The sequence below is a fragment of the Schistocerca gregaria genome, chromosome 5, assembly GCF_023897955.1.
Source record: "Schistocerca gregaria isolate iqSchGreg1 chromosome 5, iqSchGreg1.2, whole genome shotgun sequence".
Lineage (NCBI taxonomy): Eukaryota > Metazoa > Arthropoda > Insecta > Orthoptera > Acrididae > Schistocerca > Schistocerca gregaria.
In genome coordinates this window covers 6,418,975-6,441,764 of record NC_064924.1, presented here as the reverse complement: position 1 = coordinate 6,441,764, position 22,790 = coordinate 6,418,975, and the positions used below count along the sequence as shown (strand labels likewise).

Genomic DNA, 22,790 nt, shown 5'->3' with positions numbered 1-22,790 from the left:
ATTCCACGCTCCGATCCGTAGAACGCCAGTTTTCTTTCTCCTGATAACGACGTTCTCTTGGGTAGTCCCCGCCCGGAGATCCGAATGGGGGACTATTTTACCTCCGGAATATTTTACCCAAGAGGACGACATCATCATTTAATCATACAGTAAAGCTGCATGCCCTCGGGAAAGATTACGGCTGTAGTTTCCCCTTCCTTTCAACCGTTTGCAGTACCAACACAGCGAGGCTGTTTTGGTTAGTGTTACAGGGCCAGATCAGTCAATCATCCAGACTGTTGCCCCTGCAACTACTGAGAAGGCTGCTGCCCCTCTTCAGGAACCACACGTTTGTCTGGCCTCTCAACAGATACCCTTCCGTTGTGGTTGCACCTACTTTACGGCCATATGTATCGCTGAGGCACGCAAGCCTCCCCACCAACGGCAAGGTCCATGGTTCATGGGGGGATCCGGTGTAATCAGAGTGATATGTCGTCGTATGTCATCCTTCAGATTATTAAGAGTCCCGATACATCACTAATGACACGATCTTTGAGATACCACCAGAAACAGAAGTCACATGCGTTTAGAATGGGGGAGCTCGAACACTATACGTCATTAAATTGACTAGAAAAGATACAGCCGTTACCGAATGTATCTAGAAGCAAATGTTTCACCTGGAAAGCGACATATGCTGTCGTCCCATCTTGCCTGGACTAGTGGTGTGGACAAGTGGCGTTCTTGCAAAGCCGGAATCATGCGTTGCACAAGGAGTTTCTTATAACGAACAGATGTCACTGTGCAGCTAACAGATGCCTGAGGTGTCATCTTCTCAAAGGAAAACGTAGCCAGAATGCAGGAGCTCGTGAAACCACGCCACACAGTTACATACACTGAAGAGGCAAACAGACTGGTATAGTTGCCTAATATCACGTAAGACCCTCGTGAGTACGCAGAACTGCAGCAACACGACGTGCCATGTAATCGACTATTTTGTGAAGTAGTGCTGGAGTTAAGTTCATGTTTGGTAGCCAGCGGAAGCGTTTAAACTCAGAAGAGTGTTCCTGGAGTCACTCTATAGCAATTATTCACGTGTGGGGTGCCGCATTATCCTGCTGGATAATTCCGTCGGAACACACAAAGGACATGAATGGATGTTGGTGATCGGAGAGGATCCTTACGTACGTGTCACCTGTCACAGTCGTATCTAGACGTGTCAGAGATCCCAAATCACGCCAACTGCACACGCCACCAGCTTGAATTGTTTCCCTGCTGACAAGCAGGGCCCACGGATTCATGAGGTTGTCTCCATACCCTTACACATCCATCCGTTCGATACAATTTGCAACGAGACCCGTCCGAGTTGGCTATTTGTTTCCAGTCATCAACAGTCCAATGTCTGTGTTGACGGGCCACAGCGAGGCGTAAAACTTTGTGTCGTGCAGCCATCAAGGGTACACGAGTGGGCCTTCAGCTCCGAACGGAAAACTTCAGCCTCTTAACCCATTACATCCACAGTAACTCAATACAGAAATTAACAAGCGTCACCAAGTGAAGAACAGCATAAGAACGTCAACAAATTTCACTATCTGACTGCGTACAGCGCCGTATTTTCACATGGTGACTGAAACTGTAACTATATTTTTCCAGCTTAATCTGCGAGCGCGCAGATTAATGAACATATCTACAATGTTTCAGCGTCCTGCGATTCATACAGCCTACATTGAAGCATTCCGATCACCCTTAGTTTAATTGTAATCACCCGGTACTATCGTTCTTCTGCCCCTGCCTCTCTTGCCTCTTGATCAGCAAATGGCTCTGAGCACTATGCGACGTAACTTCTGAGATCATCAGTCGCCAAGAACGTAGAACTAATTAAACCTAACTAACCTAAGGACATCACAGACTGTAGCGCCTAGAACCGCACGACCACTCCGGCCGGCCTTGATCAGCAGTTTTGTCCAAATAATATATTGGCCTATGCCAGTACTAGCTTGAGGTTATGTTTTGATATTTGTATTGTTATACTTTTAATCCTTGAACGTAATATAAGAATTATTAGTTCATACCTTCAATCTACTTCAGTATGATTATAATAAGCTTAATGATTGTTAGTTTGTCTATAGCCTAGAGACTTTAACCAATATGTGTATAATATGTTCGCAGTGCTACATCAGTGTGTTTAGGAGTTTTTACTAATATATTTAGAGTCTAAAACATTGGGTGTCCTTAGTAATTGATAGTCCAAGGTCGTATTCAATTAACATTTATTTTGATTCCAAATGCGCAAAATACAACTGGATTGCACTTCTTGACTAACTGTGTCAATCCAGTACAGACGAATTTGATCACAGCTTAATGATTGGTAAGCAGTAATGATTAAGTAGTCACTGCCCATGTACAAACGCTTAAAAGATAATAAGTTCCACAGAAGGAGTCACAATTACCGGAGTCACTGAACTAGATTACAGTACGGATGATTAGTCTAATACTTAGCACTGGAATGTTTTCCTATAGTGCGATAAAGTCAAAATTCCGTTCAGCAGTGTTATCACACCTATTACTGAGCACATTAAATAGTCTACAGCAATTACCGAGCCCAGGAAATAGTCTAAATTCTCCACAAGGGTACTAGTGTTGATGCAACGATTCCACGGCAGGCCAAGTCAAAGGAGGAAAATTTATCTGGGTGGTGGATGTCAGTACTGGCTGCGGTGCGGCATTTTCGAGGTCGGATTCGTGCTGAAACCGCGTGGTGCAGGTCATGGAAGTCGCTATGCATCAGAACTGCTTGCAGTGACTCAACAAACTGAACTGCCGAAGACTGGGTGGGGGGCGTCCTAAACACGTGCCCGATGGAGACATATCTGCTTGACACTTGGATAGCACGTGATACGCGGAAGCGAAGCAGTGCACTCGATTATGGCGTTGTTGTCAGGGATACGTTCGCTGCTGACGTCGAGGTTGGCACCTCTCATTGCAAACTGGCGCCGCATATTTTCCTGGTTCTGGCTGTAGTTTTACTCCGAAACACACTAGCGCGTTTTGGCCAAAGTCCAGCGTTTTGCGGCTGATGTTTCGTGCATGCTTTACTGTTGATATCTGCATCTGCCAAGGGAGCGTCCTCCCCCCCCCCCCACAGGGCTACAACACAGGCAGCTTGTCAACCACGTCTGTAATGCGGGTAGCCGCTTCTGCAGGCGAAGGCCTTGAATACCGCAAAACATACAGCACATCTTGTTTTGCACATACATAAAATTTAGGCATTGCTGTTCCTGTACATCTTATATGTATTTAGACGTGAAACGGTCTTATATCTTTGCAAAAAATATTCTTTCACTATATAGAAGCTGTTTCTGACTTGAACGTACTGTTTACTAAGTCTTGTCTGGTGGTGGCCTAGGAAGCCTAAAGCTGGTTCACATAAATAGTATTGTGGAACATTAATATTGAACTTTTCAGTGCTTAGTACGATCATTCACTGAAACCCTCCAGTTTTTTCTGTCGCAAACTGTGCTTCTGCATCTATAAAGTTAGTCAGAATTTTACTTCAAGCTACGTCCATAACTTACTTGAAAAGAGGATCCTCCCTTCTCAGTTGACGCAGTAGTGGGTCACCGGAAGCGTATCGGGTGGACGGCGGTTAAAATTCCCATCTGGGCATCCAGATTTAGGTTTTACGATTTTTCCTTTTCCAGGGGTACGGCCAATTAACTTACCCAGTCCGAGCTTTCGTTTCAGCTCTGGAGAGCTCATCATCAACGAGACTTTAGGCCTTAATCTTCTTTAAATCCTTTCTCCTCCCACAGATGGTTGATTCCAGTAAAGATGAAAAGCATAAAGCTCCTGTACTGATATTTACCTCACGGTAAGGGCCAACCGCTTCATAAATGCGGTGCCAGAAACGAAATAGAGACTGTACTTTGTACGGTGAAAGAAAAGCCCTCATAGTTGGCAGCAATGTCGCCATCTTTCAACTGAGAATCGTAAAAAAGCTGTGCTGGCAGTATCGAAGCTGAATGAAAGAAATCTATATTGTTCTGTTGGAAAGCAGGTTACTCGGCGAGGACAACGCCTGCAGATAACGACAGAAAACTCGTCGACACTTTGAGACAACACGACCCTACGACTCTGATAATTTTTCGTGGAGATCTCACGGATGTTGCTCTGATTATGGCGTTCTATGCGAAGACTGTTTGAGGCAGCTCTCCATGCTAGTCTATCCAGTGCAATGTAATTTATCTCTATATAGCAATTGCAACATAATCCCATTTGAAACTTCCTGTTGGATGCAAGATCAATTTTTCCTCTCCTGCCCCACACTTCCATACATTATCGAACTGATTATTCTTAAATATCTACTGAAGTGTCGTAACAACCTATCTCTGCTTTTAGTCAAGGTGTTCTCTAAACTATTTTTTTTCCTCATGTTGATTGTGTACCCCCTCATTAATGATTTAATCCACCCATCTAATCCTCAGTATTGGCCTTTAGCATCATATGTCAAATACTTCTATTACTTTCTTGTGTGAACTGCTTATCGTCTACGATTCACTTCCGTAGAAAGATACATTCCAGAGAAATACCTTCAGTAAAGGTTTCCTAACATTAGAACACCTACCCAGTTTTACTTAACCAGCCTGCCCAGGTTAAATGTTTATTCATATTCTTTGCGCCCATCTCGTCCTTCTCTCTCTCTCTCTTTCCCTCTCCTCCGCATCTCTCCCTGCCTGTCCCCTTCTACCCCGCTATTTGTCCATCTCATTTCCCCCTCTCTCTGTCCACTTCCTCCACACCTTATTCTCTGTCCATCTCCTCCTGCTCCCATCTCTGTCTTTCTCCTTGCCACTCTATTCCAACCGAAGATCACAGTACTTCGGTGCTAATTTATGGCAGTACTGTGGTTTCCACGAACGAAAATTGAACCCTTTGTTCAGAACAGTTCGGACTGTTGTGTCGGATGAAACTGCTTCCGCGAGATACCTGTCTTTGTGATTTCGAGCACTTGGGGTGAGCATGTCCTGAAACACTTGCGTATTTTCCTTCTACGTGGATGCTGGGGGACGACTGTTTCTCCTGGCTAAAGTCTCCTGGCATGCTTGGAACTAGAGTACCATAAGGCTGTTTAGCCAACAGTCCTGCAGTCTCTGATATACTCCATGTCTTCCAAGTCAGAATATTAGCATCTGGAAAAGCTTCAAGGCCACCATAATCTGCTTGATTGCCCCACACAACAGCAAGTGTGAGCCAAGTACTACCTCCAAACACTGCCTGTACATCACAGGTAAAGTTCAGATGTAGTCCACGAAATACATTGGGGCCTCCAATTAACTGCTGCTTATTAAATTGACCTGCAAGGTCAATATCAATAGCCTTCAAGCTGCGATAGACAGGTACACTGCGCCGCCAGAATTTAACCAAATAGTTAGCATATTGTGACCTCCAAGTGAAAAGAAATAAAAACTATGGAGTACATAGTGAAGTGTATATTGATTTTTATCTTACAAACTACATTACTCGTAACTGTAATTTTTATTTTACGTACACTGTACTTTCACTCTGTTCAAAATAAAAGGTCAAAAAATTTGTTTTTAAGTTATAAACTTGCTAAATAGCAAATAAGAAATATTTGCTAGGTTTTTGTCTTGTGTTTGATTTTTAGATGTCATTTTTTTCTCCTAATTATTTAAGAGCTTATGACAAGCTTCAGCTTACAATATTTAATATATTGTTGAATAACGTGGTTCACTGTGTGGGCACGCTCTACAACATTATTCATGCGAAATTTTATTTTCATACCTTAATCGCGAACGAGTTACTGATACCTAGGTATTCAAAACCGTCGATTACTGGAAAGTGGAACTAAAGGTTTGCATGTCATTTTCTTCTCAGTTATAACATGTTAAAACTTTTCAGCTCCATAGTCTTGCTATTCTTTCGTCTTCTTTAGTATTCTTTCTTTACTTTGTTATTCTGGCGTCTTTGCCATGCTTTCAGCAGACTTTTAAGTTTCAACCGCACGTTTATATCCACTCGTAGCAGCCCACTTTTCGTGTTGTCCCCAATTTTGGTGCCTAGTCTGTTAATGATTGCCGGCCGAAGTGGCCGTGCGGTCCTAGGCGCTACAGTCTGGAGCCGTGCGACCGCTACGGTCACAGGATCGAAACCTGCCTCGGGCATGGATGTGTGTTAAGTCCTTAGTTTAGTTAGGTTTAATTAGTTCTAAGTTCTAGGCGACTGGTGACCTCAGAAGTCTAGTCGCATAGTGCTCAGAGCCATTTGAACCACTCTTTTGTTAATGATTTTTAATCTGCATGTTCACCATTAAAGCATACTATGGCGTCCATCAAACCAATGTGAAAAGCTGACAACCCAACAGAAACAAGAACGCTCATGAAAAACGTAAGTAAACTCAAGTAATCTACTTGCATCGACAGGAAGATCAATTGCAGTAAGTCTCTGTTCGCAGTACCGTCCATAAGTTCTTCAACGATATTACACAAACGGGTTTCTATGGAAACAACTGTGACAAAATTAAATAACGACACTTTGTACACAAGGTTTTATGTCTGACAGTAGTGTGACACTTGGGCATTAACGAGCAGTATCTGCTTTCGAAAGAAATTTAAACACGAAAATGTTGAGGTACTATATAGAAAGTACATATTTTTAAAATCATGAAGAATCACAGAATTTTATTAAATAAAAATATAGTTTGTCTCTAATGATGTCCAGATCCCTTTAAGTGTTAAAAAAAAGTTATAAACAGTTTTCAGTAGGGAGTTAATTCAGGCTCACCCTGTACGTCGTTTGGCTGGTAGCCACGTGGAAAAGATTAGTCATGGTGTTTTCATTTGGCGTTCTCCTTTAGCAGTACGATGTACCTTCTCCAGACTTGTGAGCAGTGATAAGAGAGAGGAGAGATGACGTTTCAGGCTTTACGGTAGGCCGTGAGGTCCGCGTACTTGTGACGGCGAACAATGGAGACGGAGACGTGCGCACAGCGGTGGGCGCTGGGGGCTGGGGGCTGGCGAGCGGCCCGCGATCCGCCGCCGATTATGCCGCACTGCGGACGAGCCGGGGGCCGGAGGCGGAGGTGGAGGCGGCGGAGCCCCGCCTGCTGAAAAATGGCCGCCGCCAGCGCTACAGACAAAACACTGTGCCGCCACGCTACGCCGCCGCTACAGTCGCCACGATCTGCGTCTATAAGCGGGCTCTGACGCATCACACGGCATGGACATATCCAGCTCAGCGGGAAACTTCAAAATGTTCCAAAAATTACACAACAAATTGCGTCAATTTCTTACAATAATATATTTTGTTCGTCACTGTACGTTTTCTGCTACATCTGTACTCTGTACGCCAATTTACAGTGTGTCACAGGGTGCATGTTATGTATCACAGTCTCTGTGCCTCACACCTCACCCCTATCCATTGCACCATCAGTTGGTATTCCACAATGAGGCGCGCAAAGAACGATTGTAAGTCTGCTTTCATAGCGACTGTAAGAGAACCAACACTGATGAGAAGAAACGTTAAGAACACAAGTTTAATAGCATGTTGGTCCACCTTTGTATGTCCGTGCAGCGACGATTCTACGTGGGGTGGAATTGGCAGGTCCTTAGTAGGTTTCCAGAGATATGTGACACCAGATGTCTCACAACATGTCACGTAAATCCTGTCGGTGATTTGAGGGCGCATACCTGGTACCCGTTAGCGTTCTAGATGTGTTCGGGTCAGATCTGATGAATGTGATGACGAAGACGTCAACTCGGTTCACTGTCAAGCTCCTCAAACATATGCTGACCGAAAAACATAGCAATACCAAAGAATAATTGATGTAGAGAAATGAAATTTCGGTCTGCAGCTCGTTGTCTCGCGGTAGCATTCTCACTTACCGAGCACGGGGTCCCGAGTTCGATTCCCGGCGGGGTGAGGGATTTTCAAGTGCCCCGAGATTATTCGGTGTTGTTGTGTCGTCTTCTTCACCATCATTCATCCCCATTTCTCTCGGAGGAAGGCAACAGCAAACCACCTCTATTAGAACGTTGCCTCCGGGCTGTCAAGATGCATGAGATTTCATTTCCAATGAAATGTCGGGGATATATTTGCGTAGGTAATATACTTAAGAAATTAACACTGCAAGAACACAGGTTAATATAAGCGCGAGATAAGCCATTTCAAATATGAAAAGCTGATACATTAATAAGCAGTATAACAGCTAGAATGCTGCAAACTTGTAAAAGTGCATGCATTGTGATGCCCCATATGTGCTCGACTGGCGCTAGTTGTCATGATCGATTAGATTAAGGCAACACGACGCCACTCTATACAGCATGTTGGATCACGACAGTGGTATGTGGGCGAGTGTTATCCTGTTGGAAAACACACCCTGGAATATTGTTTATGAACAGCAGCACAACGGGTCGAATCACCAGACTGACGATCAGATTTGCAGTCAGGGTGGACGGGATAGGTACAAGAGTGCCGTCATGTGAAATCGAATCCCGGACCACAGATCCGTGTGAAGCTCCAGCGTGTCTAGCATGCAGACAGGTTACTTGCAGGCCCTCAGCTGACCTTCTCATATCCAGAACACGGACATCACTGACACCGAGGCAGAACCAGCTTTCATCAGGAAAGCAAAACAGACCTCGATCCTGCCTTTCTATGAGCTCCCGCTAAAAACCACTGAAATCGAAAATGGCGGTGGTTTGGGGTCTGTGTAATGCGCGCTACAAGGCTTATGGCTCGGAGCTGTCCTCGAAGTAACCGATTTGCAAAAGTACGTTGTGGCAGTGTGGTGCCAACTGCTGCTCAGATTGCTGCTGCAGATGGAATACGTTGCACCACAGCCATATGCCGAGCACTGCCACGTGACCGTCCAGTACCCGTTCTTCTTGCGACCGTTCATTCTCGTGAATACCGCTGCCAGCACACAGTGGCAATATTTCTGCAAGTCTTTCTACAGCTTCGCAGAAGGAACTACATACTTCTCACAGCCGTATTACACGACCTCGTTCAAACTCAGTGAGATATTCATAATGACCTCTTTGTCGCCTTAAAGGCATCCTTAACGAACATCAACCCACCACGTCCATCTCTAACGCTCACGACCGCTGCATCGTGTATTTAAAGCAAGTCTGAGTTGTATCTTGACTACTAGCTACTAGCACAAACTGTAAACAGGCATCATGTTTCAGATGTAGAAACACGCCTGCCAACTTATGTTGGACAACTCCCTCTTTATGTGGGAATTTTTTCCCGTCAGTGTGTGCAGCATAATTCCGGCCCTCTGGCATAGGTCGTTATTCTGCTGGAAGATGCCAACGCCGTTGGAAAAGACAGAAAGCGTGAGGGGATGCAGGTGGTCCAGAATTGTGTTCACACCCAGTCCATAGCTGTCATGGCGCTTTCTTCGATTGCTGCCATAGGTCCCAGGGAAGCTTAGGTGGATGTCCCCTCAAAAACACCACCGTCCTCACGGTAGTGGCGCGTAGTACAAGCAGCCTTCGCGTGGGTAACGGCCTATCCCAACACGACCATCGGTATGCTGTGTAGACGCGTACAAACTAAGGCAACCACTTCGTTGGCAGAGATTTATTTGTGTGTACGGACAGCAAATCGGAGACAACGAAGCGGTTGCCCTTGACTGTGGTTCGGTCCACTGACAATAACATCAAAGCATTGGTGGTTGGTTCTCCTCGGGACCCCTATCCTAGTGTGAATGCCGGGTAGAATATTGGTTGGTTCAGTGGCGATTTCTTGTGTCTCTATAATCTGTGTATTTAAGTTTTAAGGAGAGCTACTAGCCGCACTTGGTATGTTTTATTGGCGGGTTTCGAATGAACCAAGAACATGATCAGAAAGTCTGGAATTTGTAGTATCAAGTTAAAAATAAGGTATACTGAGTGCAAGTTGTGGCTCTCCTGAAAAACGTAATTTCAACAGCTGGTGTTTCCCCTGCAGGTACTGCCTGCTCTCGCTAGGAGTGTGTATCTTTTATGTTTAAAAACAGTGGAACATGGATAGAGAGTTAAAACTGATAGAGTTTATCGTGAACTTGAATGTTTGTGGGTCCCTACTAACTTCGACTATCGAAACAAATTGTAATGGGTAGGCGCTTGTACGAGATAAGTGAACCATTAGAAAGAAATATACACGATGTGATAAAGAAAAATGAGTCTTTATTAACACATTTTCCCCTTGAACAACAAAGGGAAACAAACAAAACTCGAACCGACCTTTAATCTTTACGGTGGAAGTGCAGCTTTCCTAAAAGATCTTTGGAAATTTTATGACCTACAAAACGCAATAAGAATTGCAAATCTGTAGATTTCATTCGGAAAATACATCATGAAATAGCCTATGTTCCAATTCAACTTTAAAGTTGGCATTAATTTTTTCCCATGACACAGACCCTACTTATTAAAAGAGGGATCCTCAACCAGCCTCCTTTCTTATTGTTTTTCTGATGACCAGCTTCTTACAATAAAATAAGTGCTGCAGAGGCGACGACTGCTGAGTCATCTTCTTGCATCATAATATCGGCCGGTGAAATTGTAATTAAAACGCTACTTTCTAATAGTAACGAAGTTATCTGATCCACCTGTGAGTCCAGGTGGCTGAATCCCTTGGGTACAAGCCGTTCGTTTGATGAGGATGACGAGCCGAACGCCAATGCACTGACGATCAACATTCAGCCGAATCTAGTGTTTGTCGTTCGTTAGCCTTCGTTGGCCCACTGTATATAAGCTTTAACACGAAACGTCGTTCATCCGATTAGGCGACAAGCTTCACTTAGGTTCCTGTGCCCATTGACGTAGTAATTGGCAATGTCGTTAAACCAACGAAGGAATACGCGGGAGTCCTCTGTTGCGCTGTACTGTGTTCTTGGAAGTCCTTATAGCTTAATCATTATTCTACTCCGTCGTCAGACCTTGTCATGGTTCATGGTCCGCATGGTTCCTCCCCCCTCCCCCCCCCTCCCCCCCCCCCCCCCCACACACACACACGTCGTAGGTTCGAATCCTCCCTCGGGAATTTGTGTGTGTGTAAAGTAAGATTAAGTTGTGTGTAAGCTTACGGACCGATTACCTCAACAGTTTGCTCCCATAGGATCTTACCACAAATTTCCAAATTTCCGTCGTCAGACCTGTCACAGATCGCCGCCTAACCTACTTTACACAGCGGACGAAGTTCCGACCAGATTCCGTTATGAGGCGTGGAAGTCGAACCCATTAACGCGCACTCGTGCCTTCACCGTACAGCAGCAACTCACTGTTGATGAGAATTGTACCATGAGGGCAGCGGCCAAGCTTCTCGGTTTCCGAAACGTTCGTTCTCAGCTGCTGGACGTAACAATTTGCTCTTTGTCAAAGCAGCGTGTGTCAGTAGATGTTCCCATCCACTATTCGCGTTGTCGCCAGAACGATTGCCCCTTCGTCTATGATCCACACGCGTATTCCTCTTACTACGTCACGCGCCCGCAGTGCACTAGGCGGCGTTCCACCTCGCTGTTGACGGCGGCCATGATGTCCAGGCTAATCAGCGTAGACTGCGACCCAGAACGGGTGTGAGCTGATCGCAAGACAATGTACACTAAAGCCGTCAACACACGCACCGTGAATTCGAACGTTGAGCGTGCCGAATTTTTGACGATATAGCGTGGGAAAAGCACGTTGGAGTGTCTTTCCGAACGTGCAGAGCTATATATACACAATGTGATCAAAAGTATCCGGACACCAGCAAAAACAATAGTTTTTCATATTAGGTGCATTGTGCTGTCACTTACTGCCAGGTACTCCACATCAGCGATCTCAATAGTCGTTGGACATGGTGAGAGAGCAGAATGGGGCGCTCCGCGGAACTCACGGATTTCGATCGTGGTTAGGTGATTGGGTGTCACTTGTGTCATATGTCTGTACGCGCGATTTCCACACACCTAAGCATGCCAAGGTCTATTGTTTCCAATGTGATAGTGAAGTGCAAACGTGAAGGGACACGTACAGCACAAAAGCGTACAGGCCGACCTCGTCTGTCGACTGACAGACGCCGCCGACAGCTGAAGAGGATCGTAATGTGTAATAACAAGCAGACATCTGTCCAGACCAACACACAGGAATTCCAAACTGCATCAGGATCCACTGTCAGTACTATGGCAGTTAGGCGGGAGGTGAGAAAATTTGGATGTCATGGTCGAGCGGCTGCTCATAAGCCACACATCACGTTGATAAATGCCAAATGACGCCTCGCTTGGTGTAAGGAGCGTAAATATTGGACGATTGAACAGTGAGAAAACGTTGTGTCGGGTAACAAATCACGGTACACAATTTGGCGATCCGATGGCAGGGTGTGGGTGTGGAGAATGCCGTGTGGACGTCATCTGCTAGCGTGTATAGTGCCAACTTTAAAATTCGGAAGCGGTGGTGTTGTTGTGTGGTTGTGCTTTTCATGGAGAAGATACCTTGTTGTTTTGCGTGGCACTAACACAGCACAGGAATACATTGATGTTTTAAGCATCTTCTTGCTTCCGACTGTTGAAGAGCAATTCGACGATGGCGATTGCATCTTTCAACGCGTTCGAGCACCTGTTCATAATGCACGGCCTGTGGCGGAATGGTTTCACGACAATAGTGGACTGGTCTGCACAGAGTCCTGACCCGAGCCATAGAGAACACCTTTTGGATGGTTTGGAACGCCGACTTCCTGCCAGGCCTCACAGACCGACATCGATACCTCTCCTCATCGCAGCTGTCCGTGAAAAATGGGCTGCCATTCTCCAAGAATCCTTCCAGCACCTGATTGGACGTGTACCTGCGAGAGTGTAAGCTGTCATCAAGGCTAAGGGTGGGCCAACACCATACTGAATTGCAGCATTGCCGATGGAAGGCGCCAGTAGTCCGGATACCTTTGTTAGTGTAGCATGTCAAGATATGCTGAACATGCATTTGAACGTAGCCCAATAAAATGGAGAAACACCATCTACATCACACACCTGTCACACCTCTTCAGCACAAAGTCACGGGACGCCATGTTTGCATTCAATTGAAGTGCATATGTATATATGCCGTTTCTAAGCACTAGAAAATTGAGGATATCTCGAAAACCCTGTATTAATTATACACTCCTGGAAATGGAAAAAAGAACACGTTGACACCGGTGTGTCAGACCCACCATACTTGCTCCGGACACTGCGAGAGGGCTGTACAAGCAATGATCACACGCACGGCACAGCGGACACACCAGGAACCGCGGTGTTGGCCGTCGAATGGCGCTAGCTGCGCAGCATTTGTGCACCGCCGCCGTCAGTGTCAGCCAGTTTGCCGTGGCATACGGAGCTCCATCGCAGTCTTTAACACTGGTAGCATGCCAAGACAGCGTGGACGTTAACCGTATGTGCAGTTGACGGAGTTTGAACGAGGGCGTATAGTGGGCATGCGGGAGGCCGGGTGGACGTACCGCCGAATTGCTCAACACGTGGGGCGTGAGGTCTCCACAGTACATCGATGTTGTCGCCAGTGGTCGGCGGAAGGTGCACGTGCCCGTCGACCTGGGACCGGACCGCAGCGACGCACGGATGCACGCCAAGACCGTAGGATCCTACACAGTGCCGTAGGGGACCGCACCGCCACTTCCCAGCAAATTAGGGCCACTGTTGCTCCTGGGGTATCGGCGAGGACCATTCGCAACCGTCTCCATGAAGCTGGGCTACGGTCCCGCACACCGTTAGGCCGTCTTCCGCTCACGCCCCAACATCGTGCAGCCCGCCTCCAGTGGTGTCGCGACAGGCGTGAATGGAGGGACGAATGGAGACGTGTCGTCTTCAGCGATGAGAGTCGCTTCTGCCTTGGTGCCAATGATGGTCGTATGCGTGTTTGGCGCCGTGCAGGTGAGCGCCACAATCAGGACTGCATACGACCGAGGCACACAGTGCCAACACCCGGCATCATGGTGTGGGGAGCGATCTCCTACACTGGCCGTACACCTCTGGTGATCGTCGAGGGGACACTGAATAGTGCACGGTACATCCAAACCGTCATCGAACCCATCGTTCTACCATTCTTAGACCGGCAAGGGAACTTGCTGTTCCTACAGGACAATGCACGTCCGCATGTATCACGTGCCACCCAACGTGCTCTAGAAGGTGTAAGTCAACTACCCTGGCCAGCAAGATCTCCGGATCTGTCCCCCATTGAGCATGTTTGGGACTGGATGAAGCGGTCTGCACGTCCAGCACGAACGCTGGTCCAACTGAGGCGCCAGGTGGAAATGGCATGGCAAGCCGTTCCACAGGACTACATCCAGCATCTGTACGATCGTCTCCATGGCAGAATAGCAGCCTGCATTGCTGCGAAAGGTGGATATACACTGTACTAGTGCTGACATTGTGCATGCTCTGTTGCCTGTGTCTATGTGCCTGTGGTTCTGTCAGTGTGATCAGGTGATGTATCTGACCCCAGGAATGTGTCAATAAAGTTTCCCCTTCCTGGGACAATGAATTCACGGTGTTCTTATTTCAATTTCCAGGAGTGTATGTTTCTCTGATGAATTGATTGCAAACGTCATGCTGGTTGATAATGAGCTATTGTAACAAGCGTATTATCGAAGTAGGCCGTTTCAAGGCCACGACATACTGAGGATCCATCATAAACACATTTTTATTGGTAAAATTTAGTACAATTGAATGTCAGTTAATAACACATCCAAGATTAAATCTTTCATGACAAGGTAAGAAGTTAACTATTGCCAGAAACCACCAACGTTTGGTTTGAATCGCGTGTTGTTTTGCTGGGTTCACCTCTCACTGGATCCAATGATTTTTTTCCTATCCTTCGCGTTTTATAAATAGGTTCTGATACTTTCTTATTAGTTTAATAAAAGTATATTCTATAATATTCGATGTTAAGTAAATACAAGTGCGCCCTTTCTGAGTGAGTTTATTCGATTGGTTTAATCTACAATACAGCTTGCACTACTTGCTGTAAGATATTTTCCACTTCCTTCTTTTTAGTTCTGAATTCCACACGTTGTTAAGATTCCGCTAGCCAATAGGGAAAATGATAAAGTAATAATGAACTTAGTGTTTTGCTAAAATAGGAGGATGATGAAATAATATTTATCTTTTTTTTTCTTTATTGAATTTCGATTCCGCCCTCTCGATGGGGGCAGGCTGGCAGCAGCTTACTACGCCGCTCTTCAGCCTACAGAATTTCTTTTAAAGAGATGAAGATAATAAATAATAAAAACAGGCGATAAAATCGGTGAATTAAATTGTAAAAATTGCAGAAAATCGTGGAACTTAAAACATAGAACAAAGGTTGATGATGATAATGAAATACATATGAAGCAGACAGTAATATTTATCTTGTGAGAGAAACTATCGTATACTTGTATGGCACTCTTTGCAATGGAGAACTCTCCTTTTTGCCCAATAAAACGTTCTCGGATATTCAATTTTTTTCATATGTGTACCACAGATACAACAACACAGCTACTGTACGGACATGGACGGAAATGTGATTTTCAGTGGAAATGACAAAGGACTTTTACTCCCCCCCCCCCCATTTCGTAGAGTTATTTTCGACCCAGATGTAGCCGACAACTGCCTCTGGTGCGCGTTGCAATCACCCATATCACGCTCGGGCTCACGTACCGTGTGCACCAGTCGCACCGTGTTTGAGCGTTCAGCAGCACGCACAACTCGCCACACTCACCGTTGACGTTCCAAAGTACGGTCCGTGTGCCGACGGCTTAAGGCTCTGCGGAGCTCTCCGTGCTGCTCCGGTTGAACCCATGTTTGTGATTCGTGGAATAGTCCGAGTCGATACACATCTGAGTTACAGGGTGACAGTTACTGAACGATATAGAATAAACGTAAATTAGTTACAAACTACGGTGTGCACACAATTTATTCAACATGTAAATTTCGCTACAGATATTCAGATGTAGGTTACGACTTGTTCGACATGCCCGCCATCATTGGCTATGATGTGGCGCAGGCGAATAACGAGATTCTGCACGACCCGCTGAAGTGTCGGAACATCTATGCTGTCCATGACCTGAATGGCTGTTTTCAGCTTAGAAATTGTTCTGGGCGTTATTGCTGTATACCTTGTCTTTAATATAGTCCCACAAAAAGGAGTCGCGTGTGTTCAGATCTTGAGAATATGGCGGCCAATATAATCCCGGTGTGGCCGGGCGCTTCTAGGAGCTTCAGTCTGGAACCGCGCGACCGCTAAAGTCGCAGGTTCGAATCCTGCCTCGGGCATGGATGTGTGTGATGTCCTTAGGTTTAAGTAGTTTTAAGTTCTAGGAGACTGATGACCTCAGATGTTATGTCCCATAGTGCTCTGAGCCATTTGAACTATTTCAATAAATTTCGAGAGCTCTGGGTGCCCAAATCACTCGCTCGTATTTCCCAAACCTGTCGCGAACAACTGTGGCCCGGCGACATGGCTCATTGTGACATATAAAAATTGTATTGTTGCTTGGGAACATGAAATCCATGAATGATACAGATGGTCGTCAGTAAGTGATCGGTTCAGTTGGACCAGAGAACCCAGTCCATTCCATGTAAACCTATCCCACATAATTATGGAGGCGCTACCAGCTTCCACAGTGCTTTGCTGACAACTTGGGTCCATGGCTTCGTGGGGTCTGCGTCACTGTCAGCTCTTACCAACTTAACCCGGGACTCAGCTGACCAGACCACTGTTTTGGAGTTGTCTAGGGTCAGTCGGTATGGTCACGAGCCCAGGAGAGGCGCTGCAGGCGATGTCGTGCTTTTACCAAAGGCACTTGAGTCCGACGTCTGCTGCCATACCCAGCTGACGTCAAATTTCGCTCTATTGTCCTAACGTATACGTTTCTAGTACGTCCCATATTGTTTTCTGCGGATATTTCATACAATGTTCCTTATCTGTTAACGCTGACAACTCCACAAAGCCGCTGTTTTTGGTCTTTAAGTGAAGGCCGCAGGCCACTGTGTTATCTGTGGCGAAATGTAATGTCTGAAAATTGGTATTCTCGGCACACTATTGACTCTGTGAATGTCGGAAAATTTAATTCCCTAACGAATACCGAAATGCAGTGTCTCTTGAGTCTAGCTCCAGCTACCATCCGCTTTCAGATTATGTTAGTTGCCGTCATGCGGCCGAAACCACGTCGAAAATGTTTCCACATGTTCACCTGAGCACAAAGGACAGCTCCCCCAACGCACTGCCCTTTTATACCTTATGTAGCAGTTACAACCGCCATCTGTATATGGGTAAATCGTTGTCCCATGTCTTTTGTTACCTCATTGTACTACTGTGGCTGGTACTATGACTGCAGACATTTACCTGTAAACAAAAGCTTAATTACATAACTTTATTCAAGCGCGGTGATAACTTTACGTATGCCCTCGTATACAAGAACAAGGATAACTCTAGTATTCTGTTCCAGTGCTAGATAATTTTTGATTGCTTCCATATGTTTGCTTGATTACCACCATCAGAACTCAGAAATAGCTCGTGACTTTTACTTACGGAACCCGTCTTTCGTTTTCGTCAGCATATTCACTTTTCGGTTCTTCCAAGAATTTAATTGACGGGTCACTGGAAAACAACTCTTCTTCGGACTGGTGTGTCTCCGTGCCACAGAAGAAACGGAGGTAGGTTAGGGCTTTCGAATCTCGTCCGATCATTTAGGTCATAGAACTCGTGGAGAGTGGAAGCAACCGCTACCGATTCCATAAAAGTACCCCGACGTCTAACAGATGTGCCTCGCGAGAGAAAGAGAAATAGTAGAGGCAATTTTTGAAAATGAATCTATTTACTGGTAAATATACATTGGAAGGATTTTCTGCATTAACTTCATCAATCTCTGTGCACTTTTACCATTTCGTTACAAGCTTTTTAACTGCAACCTAGAGGAAGTTGATCGACATCGTTCACAGCCTCTGTTCGACCATCTCCACAATTGCATTATCCGACGAAACTTGGATTCACACAGGTGCTCCTTCATCGTACCACACGGGGGAAAGTCTCTTGAACCTTGGTCAGGACGGTACGGAGGGTGATCCAGCGGCTCCAAACAAAGATTCTGAATGCATAAGACTGTTTCCCAAGCTACATTTTGGCGGAAAATATCCTCAAGCAAAACCACGTTTTCGAAAGTTTGCCTCTGCTCTTCGTTTTGATTTTAAATTTCACATCTCACAGAAACTCTTAGTGCCCCTTATTATTCACTGTTTGGCCTTTAGAAGTATAATAAATCAGCATTTGACCTTTCGTACCCAAACCAATGCTGAAGCCTGGCTTTTGATCTTTTCTCTTGTCGACGAAAACGGATCGTTCCACACTATGCTCCCTCGTTTATTTTATACTTCGTAATGATGGACGCAGGTTTTATCAATTGGCACTATGCGACTGAGAAAGTATTCTTCTGATTTTGCCCATTGTAAATGGTATTTCGAAAGCCTGCTACTAAGAAAACAACGGGTTTGCTTATAAATATCTTTTCTGTTACCAGTCATAATTTTCTTTTATTCATACTTTACACGACGCGTTTCGGGAACTGATTCCCATTCTCAAGTGCGTTTTCTCTTTGTACTATGCCATCTTTAGATAATGTTTTCGATGTGTGAGGTTCTGCTTCCTTTCGTTGACTTTCAGTTTTCATCTGGTTCATATTCGCAGACTGTCACACATGTTAAACATCTCGCACAACTTTCAGTCCTCATTATAAATTGAGAATAACTTACATATAAATTATTATGAATGTATACTGTGCATTGAATGTTGCGTGGGATGTTTAACACGTGTGAGATTCTGCTCAATTGGACCGTAATTAAACTTAGGCAAGAAAGAGAAGCAGAACCTCACACATCGAAAACTTTACGTAAAAGTGGCAAATTACAAAGAGAAATCACTCTTTAAAATGGGAATCATTTCCGAAACGCGTCGCGTAAAATATGAAGAAAAGAAAATCGTGACTGGTAGCAGAAAAAATAATTATAAACAAAACCCAAAGTCTGCTTCCTCTAGAAAACGCCTTACGTGTCATTTCGAAATTTACAAACATTCTTGTCTGTGTTTGTCTGCTGCACGGTACTCAGCGATCACAAACTTTATGTTGGCTTAATGATTCGTGCAGGAATTCAGATGTTGCGCAATATCATCAAACCCGACATGATAATTATCACGAATCATTCGCCGAGCTGTCTCGATGGCATGTCCGTTTTCGAGCTAGAGGGCCTTCTAGACCGCTCTTCGTTGTAGTTCTGTGCATGTCCAGTAACAAAACTATTTGTTCGCTAGTAATATTTCCTATCATGAAGACAGTTGTCACCATACTGCAACTGCATTATGCGAATAGGTCTAATCTTCATAGCTTCAGTTCCCTCAGAGTACATATAACTAAACAATAGCGTCATTTCTTCTTTGGTACGCATACTCTTCGGGTCACTCTTCATAAAACCGTTAGCGATAGAGATATTGAACCAGCAGCGATGACGTGCATGAACAACAATGAAGTTAATGCATGTCATTGTTCAGTCAATGCTGTCAACCTATGCTGAATACTTCCATAACGTACCACACATGCTTGTTATTACAAAATCATATTTGCATAACAAGACTTGCAAAATCAGGGTTCATCAAAAGGAATCATCCGAATTGGCACGTCTATATTTCTGAAACTAATAAACATGCACAATGAGTTTTATTTTTTGATTAACGGGAAACTCAAAACTTTGTTTTCATACTCTTTAGTAGGTGTTCAATCGGATCCCCTTGAGATGCTCCGTTTATGACAGCGCGGTACACAAGTTCTTCCCACACTGCAGCGAGCATGTCTTTAGTTAAAGCTTCCACAGCTGATGTTATGCGATGTCTCAGTTCATTTGTTGTTGTTGGTAACGGAGGCATATAAACAGAGTTTTTATAAACCGCCACAAGAAATAAGCACGTACAGTCAGGTCCGGTGAACTTGGTGGCTCCTAATGTAAGCCTGAACCATCTAGACCACCGCGGACGATCCGCCGTTCAGTAGTCCTCTGATTTAAAAATTCCCGCACTTCCAGATGCCAATGTGGCGGTGACCCAACTTGTTGGTAAGCGAAGTCGTTCGAATCAGTTTCCAACAGTGGGAAAAGAACGCTTTCAAGTATATCGAGATATGTGCTTCCTGTAACCGTGTTCTCGGCAAAGAAATATGGACCTCACACTTTTCCCGTGAAACTGCACACAACACCTGTTGTACAACTTCATGTTGTTGTTCCGTACGCTTATTCTCACATTATGACGATTCACCTTACCATTTAAAAAGAATGTCGCCTCATTACGAAACACAAAGTGTGGAAGAAAGCCGTAATCCTCCATCTTGCCAAAAACGAAATTACAGAACTCGGCACATTGTTTTTTTTTTTTTCGCTTTCACGAAGAGCTTGCAGTAGCTGAATTTTGTATGGTTTCATGTGTAAACATCAACACTACACAAGCCAGACGGACATCGGGGGCACGTTGAACTGCCGAGCTGCACGGCGAACGGGCTTCTGCAGACTCCTTGTGAAACCATGGCACATGCGTTCGACGCCTGTGTCAGACAATCGGAACAGCCCGGCGATTTACCTTTACACAAACAACCTGTTTCTCGAAATTGTTCATGCCATCCTTTAAAGCTCTGTGCCGTAGGAGGATCCACAACATACCTAGTACGAAAGTCACGCTGAACAGCTATTACTGACACGTACTACGCAAAACATAGAACACAAAACGCTTTCTGTTGTCCCGACACCAGTTTTACTAGAACTGAAGTGGGCGCACACTGCTGCTACCTAGCGGGAACCATGTAGGCTCGAGAGTCTGCTCTTTCCAACAGTACGTTGTTCACGCACTCGCTCGACATAATGGTTATGAGATTTTTAGATTGGATGACTCTTTTTGACACACCCTATTGTGATGTCGAAAAGACTACTTTTATATCCTTCCACCATAAGCTCAGTAGAAAAATAATTATCCAGCCCAGTACGCACGCAAAGATGAATCGTTACGCCTCTACAGATGGTGCAGCGATCAAGTCACGTGCTCATCCACTTGGGCAGTGCCTCTATGTCAGTATAAGGAGCTGACGGTCAGCGAGACATTTACGTTTCAAGCGGACATTGTTAGCAAATGTGGGTATATGTAATGAGGTGACAAAAAGGGGCAATCGTGTCTGGCAGTGCCCAGGGCAGGGCCACACGGTCGGTGAAATTGTTGGGTTTGTTGGTGTTTCGCGGTAGACTCTTCGACGTGTCTGCAGGCGGTGGTGTAACACACCTGACCACGAACCACGATGTCAGAAGGGTTGTCGGAAGAAGATCCTGACTGTAAGGGCCAGAGAAGCCCCTCACAACTTGTGATTCAAAATCGAATCCAAACCCGACAGCAATTGCAGCAGGTAGTAAATGAAGGTCTACCCAAATGTGCTAGCGAGATAACCTTGCGATGGGAACTGCATGCAAAAAACATTTGAAGTGTGTCACTTTGCATGAGGGCAATACTCACAAAAGCTCGTCAAGATGACAACAGCAAAGTCCATCGGGCTTGAAGAATATGTGACTGGTAACCTTAGCACTCCCACTTCCTTTTACATCTCGAATGGCCTGCAAAGTCACCTCTGTGAGACTTGTTGGATCAGCCGGTAAACCAACGACATCAGCATCGGCGCAGTTTGGTGGAACTGTGCGATCAAATCCTCAGCGAATGGCTTAAACTGGGCGTGACGTACCTGCGCAACTTTGTTGACTCACTTTTTAACCGAAGCCAGGCGACTGTCAAGTCTAGGGGCGAAATTACACAGTATTAAATGATGCTTGTAAAGATTTTTGAAGGAGTTAATAGTCATTTTGGTCGGTGAGCGTAGTTTGCCGTCTACATTCACTTGCCTTTTCGTTGGTGTATCTGGTATATGACTGCGCCGTGCTGATTTACAAACGTAAATGCTCGAATCACTTCGTGCAACTATGACTGGTCTCCTACACATTTCGCCGAGTGTCCTGAGGGCGTCTTGTAGCTTATTAGCAGCCATCGTACATGGAAATACTAGTCGGCCGGCACCGGGCGAGTCGTTATGAATATGCAAGCACACCCGCCCCCTCGCAACGGCGGTAATTAAATTTAATTAACGCCGAGGTAACATCGGCATTCATGGCCGGTCATTAGCTCTCTGTGCACCATCTCGGAGCGCAGTCCCGCGCTCCAGTCAGCTACACGGAGCTGCTGGAGTTACGTCGTGCCAAACAGCTGAAAGATACACGAGGGTTGACCTAACACGTGCTGTTCTTGGTGGTACAATGTACAGACTACAAGCAGAGTAATAAGTGCGTTTATTCTTTGTGTAGGCAGTCTGGCACCACTACTACATTTCTCTTTAATTCCACTGAAGAGCCGAAGAAACTGGTATACCTGTTTAATATCGTGTAGGGCTCCTTGAGCACGCACAAGACCTGCAATACGACTTGGCATGGATCGACTAATGTCATAAGTAATGCTAGAGGGAACTGAAACCATGCAGGGCTGTCCAAAACTTCATAAGAGTACAGGGGTCGATTCTCTTCTTAACAGGACTTTGCAAGGCATCCCATCACAGATAGGCTCAATAATATTCATCTCGGGGTACTTGGAAGTGTTTAAACCCAGAAGAGTGTTCCTGGAGCCACTCTGGAGCAATTCTGGACGTGTGAGGTGTTGCATTGTCCTGCTGGAATTGCCCAACTCTGTCGGAATGCACAATGGACATGAATGGATGCAGGTGATCAGACAAGACGCTTTCGTACGTTTCACCTC

General features: G+C 45.3%; 1 long non-coding RNA gene across 1 annotated transcript in view; it reads left to right on the top strand.

Annotated features, from left to right (window-relative positions):
* The window catches only part of LOC126272417 (uncharacterized), a 487,783-nt gene that overhangs the window by 387,751 nt on the left and 77,242 nt on the right, over window positions 1–22,790 (top strand). The window lies entirely within an intron of this gene.